General features: G+C 36.5%; 1 protein-coding gene across 1 annotated transcript in view; it reads right to left on the bottom strand.

Moving 5' to 3' along the window:
- The window catches only part of sgms2a (sphingomyelin synthase 2a), a 180144-nt gene extending 172087 nt beyond the window's left edge, over positions 1-8057 (bottom strand). The window contains exon 1 of the mRNA XM_039759218.1: positions 7710-8057. The gene's annotated coding sequence lies outside the window, so the exon portion shown is untranslated. The remainder of the gene's footprint in view (positions 1-7709) is intronic.
- Between the last annotated feature and the right edge of the window lie 7362 nt (positions 8058-15419).

Here is a 15419-nt window from a genome sequence, read left to right as displayed (position 1 = left end):
TATCAAATGTCCACTTTATTTATGTTTGAGAACCTGTACAAAAAAAACATTCTACAAAACATTACACTAATATATATGGGTTTCAACATATTGAAAAGATATACAAATAAATAAAACCTAAAACTGCTCTTTAAAGTAAACTGGATATTGAAAGTAAAGTTTGTGAATGGTAAAACACAAAATACATTATGAAACAAAATCAAAATAAAGAATGACAAAATAATAAAAAGCTGAAAACCGTCAATAAAAAATATAATAACCATTCTTAACTCATTTTGCAGTAGTATATTAGAATTTTTTTAATCTTTATCTTTTATAATTCAAATGTAGAAAAACGTAATAATTTCATTGGCTTCATACTTAATAGCATTGACGCCTATTTAACAGTTTGTTTTCTACAGTAAATAAGGTAGTTTAATATTTGCCGAACAAGTTAAAGTAGGCAAACTCAACTAGACTATAGGGACCTGAAAGGACTGCTGTAGATATTAGTGTTAGGCGATTTAGTGTTGTAAATCAAAGTGGTAAACCATCCGTCTGTCCATTTATTTCCTAAAATTGCTTAGTCCAATTCACAGTCAAATGCAGCTGAAGCTTACCCAGGCAATGCAGTGTACAAAGTGGGTGATGACCCATAATGCAGTTCAATCCTGCACAGACACACGCGGTCATTTAACCTCACTCAGTCTGACCAAGTAAATTTAGGTTCACCAGTTATTTTCAAAACCATATAATGAGATTAAGAAAATCAGACTAGATATATATTTACTTTATTATATCTTAAGCAAACGAGGGTTATGTCACCCAATATGTTAAAAGACAATCTGAAACAGTAACTATACAATAAACCGCAGTTTGTATAGAACACTGCAACTGTTGTTCCTAAATATACCTATCTGCTTAGATCACACTCATACTTATTTATTTACATTTGCTACAAGAATATTTAGAATATATTTTTAAGTTTTACAAATTACTTTGGGCGGCAGAGTAGTGCAGTGGGTAGCACTGCTGCCTCGCAGTTAGGAGACCCAGGTTCGCTATCTGGGTCCTCCCTGTGTGGAGTTTGCATATTCTCCCCGTGTCTGCATGGGTTTCCTCCAGGTGCTTTGGTTTCCTCCCACAGTCCAAAGACATGCAGGTTAGGTGCACTGGCGATCCTAAATTGTCCCTAGTGTGTGCTTGGTGTGTGAGTGTGTGTGTGTGCATGCACGCCCTGTGGTGGGCTGGCATCCTGCCTGGGGTTTGTTTCCTGCCTTGCGTCCTGTGTTGGCTGGGATTGGCTCCAGCAGACCCCTGTGACCCTGTAGTTCGGATATAGCGGGTTGGATTATGGATGGATGGATGGACAAATTACTTTGGATTTAAACATTGTGAGTTTTCTCTACTTGAAACAAATTGATCCCTTGTGGAATTTACTCCATCCATCTATTCATTTGTTATATCCATCCATAAAATTCAGAGTCAGTAACTGGCTATGTGTCCCTTGAATTTAAAAGCTGAAAATATATACAGTATTTATTGTTCAATTTAGTGATTTACATATTCTTTATGATATGCACTCATTTATGCTTTGGTACGTAAAGTTGTTCATAAAGAAAACTTATTATCATTGGGTCTTTCAATATGTTCTGGAAGCTTACATGACTTTTCCAAAAACAAATGGAACTTATTATACACATGGCTTTATTGGAGCTATAATAAGACTTGTATCTTATAGATGTTCCCATTTGCTACCCTTTCACAGCTGATGCTTATTTTTATAATAATTTTGAATTGTCAAGGTTACATTAAATTATCTATAATAAATGACAAATATTCAAAAAGGGTGAAATCTTGTTATTAGGTAAATAAGATTTACCTGCTTAGGTCAATTTTTTAAACTCTATTGGTGCCCTATTAAAGTGAATGTCTTCTTTGAACCACATGCAAAGTTGGTTTCCTAAACATGTTTTAAAATAACAGCTTTATATCTGGAATTGGCTTTAATATATTCCATTATATTCCCCATTTTAGCTCATTGTAGTCTTACAATAGTTGCAGTTTAAAATAGAAAAAAATTGATTTTAAAAGCACATCCTAATTTGTAGTATTGACAATTTGCAACCCTGGTTATATTGACTTATTGAGGATTAGCAGGCTGAGAACAACAGCTGTTTTCAAATCATCAGTCCCACACAGACATGCTGCTTTAGTTCACCACAAGCTGCATGTAGGAGGAAGGAATAAGGCACTGTATTACTGAATAATGAAAAATGAATCATGATAAATCAATGGATAAAAAAAAAAACGAAAAACACACATCATGCATATGGTTTAGTTCTTTCTTTTTATACACTGAAAAGAACAAAAGTATTCCCAGTTAAACAGGCAAACTTAAGACAAATAAAATAAAAATAAATACAATTTTAAATATAATTTTGATTGAAATTTATATGGCACATTTTACTCTTCAAAGAGGTTTTGTTTTCTCATTTTTGTCTGCTTTTCCAACATTTCTTCCCAATCACCAGTTTAGAAAAATTGTTGTTTACCAAGAAGGGTGTAAATTGTAATTCTTAGAATGAATGTTTTAAACTGGTAAAACGTGTAGTACAGACACAAAAAATGTACTGCTAGGAGTGTGTTATGTCAGCTAATTGCTTTAAGCTTAAACATTTAGGTTGCATATTATATTTTTATCTTTAGATGACTTACATTTTTAACCAATCGACATTACATTGTGTAGTATTGTATGTTTGTATCATTGCATTATATGCCCTGTCTTGTTACAAACTCAGATCAGTTTTAATGAAAATCATTACAAGAATGACACAAAAAAGCTATATATACACACAAATGTGTAGATGCATAACTGCCATGTATTATTATGAATTAAGATTAAAATCAAATTAAACATATTGTTCTGTATTCTTATGCTTTTCTTTCTGGATGCTAATCTACATAAGCGACAATAAAGACAGCTACTTGTAGGACTGCTCCTTGCAGCTTGGCATAAGACTGTTCCAAACTCTTTATTACCAATATAAATTAAAACATCTTGTCAGACTAACAGTATTCATTATTTAGTAATATTAAAATAAACTAACACAGAAAAAAATAATGCCCTCATTAGAATTGAATGATTCTGGTTAAAATGGACAGTACAAAACATGCAATTTTTTGAAGCAGCTAATCTGAACTTCCCCAGTTTGAGAAGATATGTGCTCTGCAGTGGATAGATTGAGTCCACCCTTTGCTTAGTGCTGGCAGGTAAGGCTTAAGCTAACTCAGATGGATGCTTCATTTAAGTCCAAGCAAGAGTTCATATTTCTGAACAACTACAAATAAAATGCTTCCCAGAAAAAAACATAGTTAAATGGAGCAAAAAACTAAAGTTGAGCCCATTTTATTTTTCTAAAACCTTCATCAATAATATTCAAAAATTTCATAAAAACTATAAATTGACCTCAGAAACAGGGTGATTTAGCTTTTAAAAATGCTACCCCACTGCTCCATCTGGCCTAGGCACTGTCTACGTGGCATTTGCACATTATCCACTTGTCAGTGTGGTTTTTTTCCAGGTATTTTAGTTTCCTTTCCCAGTCAAAACACTAACGTTTTGGTTTAATTGCCTGCAATAAAACAGGGAAAACACTAACATTTTGGTTTAACTGACTGCACTAAATAATCACAATGTAAAGTAATTTATATGTGTAAGTGCAATGAGCTTTGGACTGTTGTGTCATTCGGGGTAGTTCCTTGCTGAGGAAGTCACAAAATAAAGAATGAATGGATATTTGCATCAGCAAATAAATATCAACATTATTTACTTGAGAAGCCATCACTTTTAGTAAACTGTATTAATTTAAATCACATGGTGTTACAGCTTAACTATGCATACACTGTGTGCACAATTATTAGGCAAGTGAGTATTTTGACCATATCATCATTTTTAATGCGTATATTCCAACTCCAAGCTGTATTAACTTGAATGCTTATTGGATTTAAGCACATCAGGTGATGTGTATTTGTGTAATGAGGGAGGGTGTGGCCTAAGCAGATCAACACCCTATATCAAGGTGTGCAGAATTATTAGGCAGCTAATTTTCCTCAGGCAAAATGGGCCAAAAAAGAGATTTAACTGACTCTGAAAAGTCAAAAATTGTAAAAAGTCTTTCAGAGGGATGCAGCACTTTTGGAATTGCTAAGATATTGGTGTGTGATCACAGAACCATCAAACATTTTGTTGCAAATAGTCAACAGGGTCGCAAGAAATGTGTTGAGAACAAAAGACGCAAATTAGCTGCCAAAGATTTGAGAAGAATCAAACGTGAAGCTACCAGGAACCCATTATCCTCCAGTACTTTCATATTCCAGAGCTGCAACCTACCTGGAGTGCCCAGAAGTACAAGGTGTTCAGTGCTCAAAGACATGGCCAAGGTAAGGAGGGCTGAAACCCAACCACCACTGAACAAGAAACATAAGTTGAAACGACAAAACTGGGCCAAGAAATATCTGAAGACAGATTTTTTTCAAAGGTTTTATGGACCGATGAGATGAGAGTGACTCTTGATGGACCAGATGGATGGACCTGTGGATCAGTAATAGGCACAGAGCTCCACTCCAACGTGGAGGTGGGGTACTGGTATGAGCTGGTATTTTTAAAGATGAGCTAGTTGGACCTTTTGCATTGAAGATGAACTCAAAATCAACTCCCAAACCTACTGCCAGTTTTTCGAAGACACTTTCTTCAAACAGTGATACAGGTAAAAGACCATGATTTTTATGCAGGCCAATGCTCCATCACTTGCATCGAAGTTCTCCACTGCGTGGCCAGCCAGTAAAGGCCTTAAAGATGAAGGAATAATAACATGGCCCCCCTTCCTCATCTGACCTAAACCCTATCGAGAACTTGTGGGCACTTCTTAAACGCTAGATTTACGGGGGAGAAAAACAATACACCTCTCTGAAGAGTGTCTGGGAGGCTGTAGTCACTGCTCCACAAAAAGCTGATCGTCAACAGATCAAGAAACTGACAGACTCCATGAATGGAAAGGCTTATGACTGTTATTGGAAAGAAGGGTGGCTATATTGGTCATTGATTGATCGATTTATTTTTTTTGAAATGTCAGAGATGTTTATTTGTAAATTTTGAGGTGTTTGTTTATTATTCTCACTATAACAGATGAAAATAAACAAGTGAGATGGGAAAATTTTTATTTTTCCTTTAGTTGCATAATAAATCTGCACACTAATAGTTGCCTAATAATTGTGCCCACATATGTATTCCCCTGATGATGTTCACACTCACATTTCCGTTGTGAAACATTCAGGTTTCAGGTTTATTAACATTTTGGATTGACTGATAGCACTGTGTTTGTTCCACATTAAAATTAATCCTCAAAAATACAACTTGCCTAATAATTCTGCACTCCCTGTATTTATTAAGCACCAAGATAACGTAGGGTTATACTGTGACTCGGTGGCTAGCATTCTTGGCCCACAACTACAAGAAAGAGGGACTGATCCTCGGTGTGGACACTGTTAATATTATTTGCACATATTCCCCTGTGAAACTGGTTTAAACTGTTCGGACATCTGGTGCCCCAAATCTCAATAATATGTTAGTTTAAACAATAATTCTAAATTGGCTCGTCTGAGTAATGACTGTTGTGGGCATTAATTACTGAACACAGAAATAGACTGGAACTCCACATGTCTCATTCTTGTTTTGAGCCCCGAAACTGGCAGGACTCTGCAACTAAGAAAAACGCTGGCATGTAAAATTAGTTTACATCTACACTCTTAAAAATAAAGGTGCCACAGTGCTTCTTTAGAGTGATCTTACAGGGGAACAATTTTTGGTTCTCGAAAGTATCATCCACATGAAGGTCCCAGAACCGGCCTTTTATTTAGATCCTTAACAGGTTTCAAATGAAGAGGCGAGAACAGAATTGTGAAACACCAGTGGGTCCCTGATTTTAAAAGGACTCTTGCTGCATACAATAACACTAAATAAGTTCAGGTTTTCTTGACTACTTAATATCTTGCTAGGTAGCCAATTATACATTTAAGATTTGTTTTGCTCTCATAACAGGTGTCTTCTGAAAGCTGAAAGGACCAGTTTTCATATACAAAGAATCCCTCAAAGAATGGTTCTGCAAGGAATCACACAACCCAGAAAAGTGCCATTAAAGGACCATTATTTTTAAGAGTGCAGTGAAGCGATGCAGTTGTTTACCTCTCCTGTTTGTAATGTTTTTAGTAATAGAACTACTTTTGAAAGTCTGCAAATAACATGAGCTATTTTAAGAACTAAAGCCAACTGGTAGATTCTACAAATCTGGAACAGCATACTTTCACTCTGAATAAAAATATATTTTCCTGTAAATCTGTTTATTTAATACTTTGCTGCCTTTATTTTAAATATAATTTGTTTGCCTTTGTTCAATTTTTTTTGCATCTTGTTGATTCACAATATTTAATAAAACACAGTTTATATATTCACTGTAGGTCACTACTACTGTGTACCTCAGCATCACTTTGATTTCTAAATTTATAAAATGTATCACATCTGTTAACAAGGATATACACTGTGGTTATGTGATAACTTCTGTTTACACTAATAACAAATTCTCTGTGAATCAGGAAATACCTCATAAACATTCCTCATTTCCAACACTTTATACTATCTATATCCAAAATATACCGTCAAAACGTCTCATTCATTCGGAATATGTGTCTCTAGACAGGTGCCATCGGAAAGCATTTAAAACTAACTATATATATATATATATATATCTCAAAATTCAGCAAAACAAAAAACAAGCAAGGCAATGAATGCACCGAGACTTCACTATGCCCTGAAATATTTATTATAATGTCCTGATTTGTTCCCTCTACATAATTCAATCTATATTGAATACAGAAAGATATATGCATTTGTGTTGTCACTTTGCACATTAATGTTGAACAGAAAGAATATCCCACACATTTAATTTGTTCTAAAGCCTTTGTATCAAAGTGACAAGAATATAGTTGGTGGCTAACTCTGAGCACGAGCATTGTTCTTCAGGTGCTCTTTACCTTCGATCAGAATGATAGGAGGGCGGAGGCTCCCTAGATATTGTCAGCTATTCATTTATGTCAACCAAGCCTTTTAAAGCAAGTAAAGTTTTCATTGTGAAATAAACCTGTTAATTTCTAAGCGAAGAAAAAAAAATCACAACAACAAAATGTGAAACGAACACTATGTCACTTGTGTTCGACTGTGACTCTGTTGGAAACCTTAAACTTGCACCTGTCCTAGTTAAATTTACACGACAACGCAAATCCGGAGGTTCAAGATCCTATCACGGACACCGTTGCAGGATTTTTCAACGCAGTGATAACAAACCAATTGAGCTTTTGACGCCAGCTTCGCGAAGTAAAACGTGTACAACAGCCAATTGCGCAGAATTGCCCGGACTAATTTATGGTCGAGCTTTCGCCTGGTATTCGTTTCTTTCGACCTGTCCCTCGCAGGTATCCAGGAGCGAGTTCACAGACGCAAAGGCTGGCGTTTCAGAGCTCCTCATACACCCATATTTCCAGTCCTACTGGATCTCCAAGGACACTCCCACGCCAACGCTACAACTTGCTCGAAAGCTCTTTTGACTAACTCTGGAGCCCCTGTAGTCGCCGTTGGACCCCTCCCTTGCTCCCCCACCTCCCTTGTCTACACGTACCGCGGCTTGCAGGTCTTCGTCTGGGTGAATCAGCTCCTCCACCTGCACCTCGCTCTCCTGTGTTCCGCTGCCTCTCACAGCACCTCTTCGTATACACTACGCACTTCTGATAAAGCGTTCTCTCTCCTGTCGTGTCTGCTCCTCCTCCAGCTTCTTGACATCATTTACTCACTTGCTCCTGCCCTCCCTCCGCCTTGACTCGAGAGGTAAGCCACTCGTGGACCGGAGAAGACGCTGCCTACCACAGTAACCCGACCTTGTACAGACACAGACACAAGCACACACACCGCCGCCTCCCTTTGTGCGCGCTCTCTCGGTCTCAACTGCTGTGATCTAGCTGAGGCTGGGATGTCAACTGAGGCTATGAGCTCATTCAGAATTCTGGACGGCAAGACTTTCTATGTCTGCCCCCAAGCGACTGACATCAGTATCATTTTGAACCTTGTAAAGGCAGTTGCCAATCTTACCAAAAAGGAAATTAAAGTTTGCTGCTGGCATTATAAACCAGCAGGTGACGAGATCTTACTTGGCCCATGATAAAGCCCACTGTCAGATTACTTGTATTCTTGTTTCATAGTGGTCAGTATGTAATCAGAAATGTTTGTATTCGTTACAGAGTTCAGTTTTTCTTGCCTGTGTCCCTAATAAGCTGTTGGTGATTGCTGGTTCATATTCAGTGTTTCTTTTGTAGTGGACATTTCCAGTTAGCGAAGACTGTCAATGTTTTTGTAGCGCCTCTGTTGTGGCAAAAGGCAATCTTTATCATTCTTTCAGCGAGCAACTTTCCCCTATTGATCCATTGCACATTGGTGTAACTACTGTGCATACAATATTGGTGGGGTGGGGTTGCCTCCTACCTGCCTAATCTAGAGTAATAACCTAGATGGTATATCCAAAAAATATACTGTAAACATATACTGTAGAAATGTTTAATGGGGTATGTATAAACACCTTCTCAATCTAAGTGTCACAAAATGAATCACATACCTGAAAAGCAGTAAGTGGCAAATTCAAGCTTAAGAACAGAAGATTTTTTTTTTTTGAAATTTTATTAATTTTATTGCAATCATTCCATACAAATCAATCCATTTTTTACAAAAGTAGGATTGAGAACAAGTCGACCCCCACCCCTGAGAGAGAGAGCAAGGCCAACGGAGTAAAATTAATTTAAGGATTGTAAAGATACCTAAATTGATAAGTTTGAAAAGCCAATAGAGATGAATGGAGAAGAAAAAGAAATACAGAAATAATTGCTTCCTCTGTGCTTTAAGATCTTCTTCTGAAATATTACTGATTAGATCCTGCCATGTTTTGAAAAAAATCTGTATAGATCCTCTGACTGAGTGTTTGATTTTTTCCAATTTCAAATAGTATAAAACATCGGTTTCTCACTGACTTAAAAGAGGAGAGTTTGGATTCTTCCAGTTTAGCAAAATAAGTCTGCGTGCCAAAAATGTAGTGAATGCAATCACAGTTTGTTTGTCCTTCTCCACTTTAAACCCATCTGGAAGAACCCCAAACACAGCTGTTAATGGGTTAGGAGGGATTGTGAGACCAAGGCTGTCTGAAAGGTAATTAAAAATTTTGGTCCAGAATGATGTTAATTTGGTGCAGGCCCAAAACATGTGACCCAGTGAGGCTGGGACTTGATTGCAGTGTTAGCTGGTTGGATCTTGCCCTGGAAACATTTTGGAGAGTTTTAGACGAGACAGATGTGCTCGATATATAATTTTGAGTTGAATAATTGTATGCTTTGCGCATATGGAGCTTGAGTGAATTCTCTGCATTGCTATTTTCCACTCCTTTTCTGATATATTAATTGAGAGATCTTTTTCCCAGTGTCCTCTTGGATCTTTGAAAGGGAGGGACTGTAAAATAATTTTATATTTTGCAGAGATGTTGTCTGAGTCCTTGAAATTGAGCAATATTTTTTCCAGCATGGATGGGGGTGCAAGATGAGGAAATTTGGGAAGGTTCTGTTTTACAAAGTTCCTAATTTGAAGATAGTGAAAGAAATGTGTAGCTAGAATGTTAAGTTTGGAATGTAATTGTTCATAGGATGCAAAGATGTTGTCTATATAAAGATCTCTAAGCAAGTTAATTCCCAAATTTTTCCAGATATTAAAACTGCATATGTTTGCGAAGGTTGAAAAAGGTGGTTCTCTTGCAGAGGTGCCACAGATAAAAGCTTCTCCATCTTAAAATGTATTCTACATTGGTTCCGTATTCTGAGTGAGTGAAGCACAATTGGGTTATCAGTATATTGCCTATAACTTGCATTTATTGGGGCAAAGAGCAGGGAATATAAAGAAGTACTGCAGGATTTTACTTCTATTGCGGACCAAGCCTGTGTATGTTCTTCTATTTGTGTCCAGGTTTTTATAGCTTGTATATTTGCTGCCCAGTAATAAAACTGGAAGTTAGGTAGAGCCATGCCACCTTCTGCCTTTTGTCTTTGTAGGGTCGCTCTTTGGATACGTGGATGTTTTGAGTTCCAAATAAATGAGGTTATTGTTGAATCTAATTGCTTAAAGAATGATTTATTGATGTATATTATTTTGAAATAAAAAAGGAGCTTAGGAAGAATATTCATCTTAACAGTGTTAATTCTTCCAGCTAGAGTGAGATGAAGGGTTGACCATCTATGCAAGTCTTGCTTAATTTTTTCCATGCAGATGGCAAAATTTTGTTGATAAAGAGCTTTATGTTTACTTGTGATGTTTACCCCTAGGTATTTAAACTGTTCTGCAATGATAAAAGGTAGAGTGTCTAATCTAATATTATATGCTTGAGAATTCACTGGAAAGAGTACACTTTTATTCAGATTAATTCTGAAACCAGAGATCTTTTGAAATTCTGTGAGTGCTGTTAAGACTGCAGGCACAGAATTTTCTGGGTCTGATATATACAGTACCATATCATCTGCATATAGATAAATTTTCTGTTCCAGTCCTCCTCTGATAATCCCCTTTATCTTATCAGCATTTCGACAGTGTATTGCCAGTGGTTCAATGGCGATTGCAAACAGTAGTGGTGACAAGGGGCATCCTTGTCTGGTACCACATTCTAGTTTAACTCTTTCAGGGCTGATGTCGACTTTTGTCAAAAAGAAGAAAGGTTATCAACTGTAAACTGTGACAAAACCAACTGTTGTTTTAGTTGGACTCTCGTTATCTGAAGGAACGTTAGATTCATTGGTCTAACTGAGAGTTCCTGCGCTTTCATGAGTAGCAAGGCGCAAACAACGGCAAAAATGGTACTGACATCTGGTGAGAGATCAAAGCGAATGCGTAAAGCTCTGCAGACGACATTTTGCCTAGTATCTCTGAACTGGACTATGACTTGTCGGACTCTGATTTTGATACAAGTGATCAAAAACAAATGTGAGGTTCCAGCTTCAGCTTATTGGTCCCCAGCTAATTGTGGTACTGACAATGTTAACCAGGTAGAACTGCCACTTAACAATGATAAGAGGTAGAAACCACATTGCAATACATTTTTTACCGTGACCGCTGCTGCTGCTGCCCCAGCCATGCAAATGCTAACATTAATTTTATTTTAATTTTTTTCATTTTTATTACTATTTAATTTAATATTGTTTCTTTGTATCAGTATACTGCTGCTGGATTATGTGAATTTCCCCTTGGGATTAATAAAGTATCTATCTATCTATCTATCTATCTATCTATCTATCTATCTATCTATCTATCTATCTATCTATCTATCTATCTATCTATCTATCTATCTATCTATCTATCTATCTATCTATCTATCTATCTATCGAAGACAGCCTGGCAGCAAACCTACTGCACATTCATTGCAAACTGGCAGCCACAGCATGCAGCAACAGACTTTTTATGTTGATTTCCGTGTAAAACCGTTGCTTTTCAGAAACTGCTTTTTGGAGAAAATATTCAGCCCTCAAAGAGTTAAAGTAGTCTGAACAAGTGTTGTTTATACAAACTGAAGCTTCTGGATTGGTATACAGTAGTTTGATCCATGCACAAATGTTCGGGCCATACCCAAATTTCTCCAATGTAGTAAAAAGGTATTTCCATTCAATCATGTCAAATGCTTTTTCTGCATCCAATGATAATAATATTTCTGGAGTGTTTGACTGTTGACTAGTTAGTAAGTATATTACATTAAACAGGCTTTGAAGATAAGTGTCAACCCTTGATAAATCCAGTTTGATCTTGTGATATTACCGAAGGGAGCACTTTCTCCATCCTTCTAGCTATGATTTTTGAGAGTATTTTAACGTCATTATTCAAAAGTTAAATTGGTCTGTATGATGCACAATGTAATAAGTCCTTATTTTGTTTTGGAAAAACAGTGATTAATGCTTCACGAAAAGTTTGAAGAACAGTTTGATTGTCTCTGGCTTCTGTAAATGTTGCTAATAGGAGGGGAGCTAGCTGAGCGGAGAATTTCTTATAAAATTCTGCAGGGTAGCCATCAGGGCCTGCTGCTTTGCCGCCTTGAAGTGACTTTATAGCATCTAGTAATTATGATAACGCTGGAGGTTTATCGAGTTCCTCCGTACTAAAATTGTCTATTTGTGGTATCTGTAGTGTATCCAGAAATGCATCAAATTGTGTATTTTCTTCTTTAACCTCAGTAGAATATAAAGATTTATAGTAGTCTCTGAATGTGTGCATTATATTTTTGTGGTCGATGATTTTGTCTCCGTTCGTGTTGGTGGTTTCTGGGATTGCGTTGTGGACTTCTTGCTTGTGAATTTGTTGAGCTAAAAGCTTATTACCTTTCTCTCCGTGTTCATAGTAATTATGTCTGGATTTATAAATTAGTAGTTCAGTTTCTTTAGTTTTCAAGAGGTTTAGTTCTGAATGCAGAAGCCTGGCATGTTCTTCATCTATTCTAGTAATTTCGCTTTTTAGCTCTGCTACTTTCTTGGTTTCTAATTTATTTCTGTGGGAAAGATATGAGATATTCTGTCTTCTTAAGAAGGCCTTAAGAGTTTCCCAGAGTATTCCTGCAGAAATCTCAGGATGTATTTGTCTCTAGAAAGGAACTGATTTGTTTGGATATAAATTCTGTACAATTCTCGTCTGCTAATAGAAACAGGTTGAGACGCCATCTGCAAGGTGAGTGTGTGGGGCATAGTAACTTTAGCTCCAAAATTAGAGGTGCTTGGTCAGAAATAACAATAGCATCGTATTTGCAAGATTTAATTGTAGGCAAGAAATTATTATCTATAAAGAAATAATCAATTCTTGAGTAGCAATGATGTACTGGTGAGTAGAAAGAATATGTTCTTAAGTTTGGTCTTAAAAACCTCCAGGGATCTGATAAGTTGTGATCAGTTATAAACTTTGTAATTATCTTTGCAGTGTTAGATGTCATCGCCCCTGTGATAGAAGTCCTATCTAAGAGTGGATTTAAAACACAATTAAAGTCCCCAGCCATTATAATTTTATGAGTGTTCAGATTGGGAATGGATGCAAATAAATTTTGTATAAATTCCTTATCATCAACATTAGGTGCATAAGCATTTATCAAAATCATTTTACACTTAGATAAGTCTCCTATGACCATCACATATCTCCCTTCAGGATCCAGTACTACATCTGATGCTACAAATGAGACTTGTTCTATGTATAAGAATTCCCACACCTCTAGCTTTCTTTGTAAAGCTAGAATGGAACATTTGGCCAGTCCAGTCATTTTGCAGCCAGAACTGATCCTTGCTTAGTAAGTACGTCTCCTGTAAAAATACTATTTTAGCATTTAAATCTGTTAGGTGAGAGAGTACTTTCTTTCTCTTTAATTCGTGATTCAGGCCTTTAACATTCCAGCTCACAAAGTTAACTGTCCCATCATGGAGACATTGATTCTGAATTTTTGATGTCATTTTATAGTCTTAACTGGAAGTGAGAGAGTGTTAACCTTAATTTCCTATTTCCCCAAGAGTTATTGCCATGCAGCCTATTGTTACTTTGGTAGTTATAATTATAAAGATTACAAGGATAGAATAGGTATAGATATAGCCTACTCTCTTTCTCTCCCCCCCTTAACCTCCCACCCTCCCATTTTGCCTCCCTACTTGAGGCCAGACCCCACTTCACACAGTCCCGGTCCTCTGACATACCTAGAGACAGAGCACGTCCAAAGCAAAACAAGTCCCCAGCAGCATTTTAGGATTAAAAAATTGAGATATCTATTACCAATATACAGTAGTCTAAATACTATATGCCTAAAATATAATCATTAACAAACTATGAACTTAAAATATATATAATCTTCAGCAATCTTAATAAATAATATTATAATAAACCCAGATAATAAACCCAGGGAATGATGTTAGAAAGTGGTCCAGAATAAGCATAGTAAGTCTTAATGCAATAATAGCAATAACAATAAACCAATGGTATGATGTTAAGCAGTCTTGTTTAGGGTAGAGAAAAATTAAATAAATAAGATAGAAAAAAAAAATTAAGAACAGAAGATTTAACAGTCAAGTCAACTTGCTCAAGTCAACAGCTTCAACTTGAGTTTCCTGTTTGTACTTTTCCAGTTTTTCAATATATTGTTTATAGCACAGTCTTTCTTCAACATCCTCAATAACAGATTTTGGGAGCTTGCAAGTCTAGCAGTTAGTAGGCCATGTGTTCAGGCTACCAGAACACCATATCCCAAGAACTGCAATAAACTGGACACCCATGACTGGCAAAAATAAATCAGGGATGCTCCTTTAAGACCTGAGGGGTGACATTGACTGGGAAAAAGCACCAATGATCACCACTGACTAAACTCGTTGGAGACAACTTGGTGCCCCATGCTCCATACCATTCTAGTTATGCCATTGCTTACGTGTTACTATGTAAAGTCCTAGTATTCATTTCTACTGCACCATTCATCTATTTCCTGCAACATTCATTTATTTATTCAAACCATCCATTTTCTGAACCTATCCACTTGTTCATTTTTTCACAATGCAATTATTTCTTGACTGAGGAGTGCTTCAACTGCCCCAGTAACACTGAGAGCAGGGCAATGACCAAGCCTCACCAGTATGCCGGTTTATCAAAGGGAAAACTCACTCCATCCCTTACTTACAACAGGTCAATTTAAACTTGTCACTCACCATGATTTATGTCTTTTGATAGGATATGAGTATTTTAAACAAATAATTTCTATTAGTAGCTCTGTGTATTCTCCTGGTATTTTCAGTGTGTGTATTGTAGTAGTACATACCCAGTAAAATGATGTGCAAAGATAAAATTAAATGTAAATTGCTTGGGCTTTTAATTGATGAAACTGTTTTTTTTTTTTGGTAAGCAGCTAGCTGTGCCAGTGGTGCAGCAACATCTCTGAGTATATAACGGGCACACAGTGACTGACAGAACTGACTAAAGCAATCCTCTTAAAGAATACGTTTGGTACTTTTCAAGTCAAAGTTACCTCTTCACAAGCATGGTATATATGCATTTGCCACATGAAGTTGTGCTCTAAAGACAAGCATGTTCTATGATTTTTTAAAAATATCTTGCCCGCCATATTATTTTATAAAGGAAGTATAGGGGCATCGACACAACTTTTGGAAAACAAAAGCCTAATAGGTCCACTTCAAGGCAGCAAAAATTTCAGCATAAGAAAGCATATGTTCCATGTTTTCAAATAAAAAGGATCTGGAAATAATCATTTTATTGTACACCCTTGATACAGTTTTTCTTGAGGTAAGGATTC

This window comes from Polypterus senegalus, chromosome 7, assembly GCF_016835505.1.
Source record: "Polypterus senegalus isolate Bchr_013 chromosome 7, ASM1683550v1, whole genome shotgun sequence".
Classification (NCBI taxonomy): domain Eukaryota; kingdom Metazoa; phylum Chordata; class Cladistia; order Polypteriformes; family Polypteridae; genus Polypterus; species Polypterus senegalus.
This window is presented reverse-complemented; position numbering and strand designations above follow the sequence as displayed.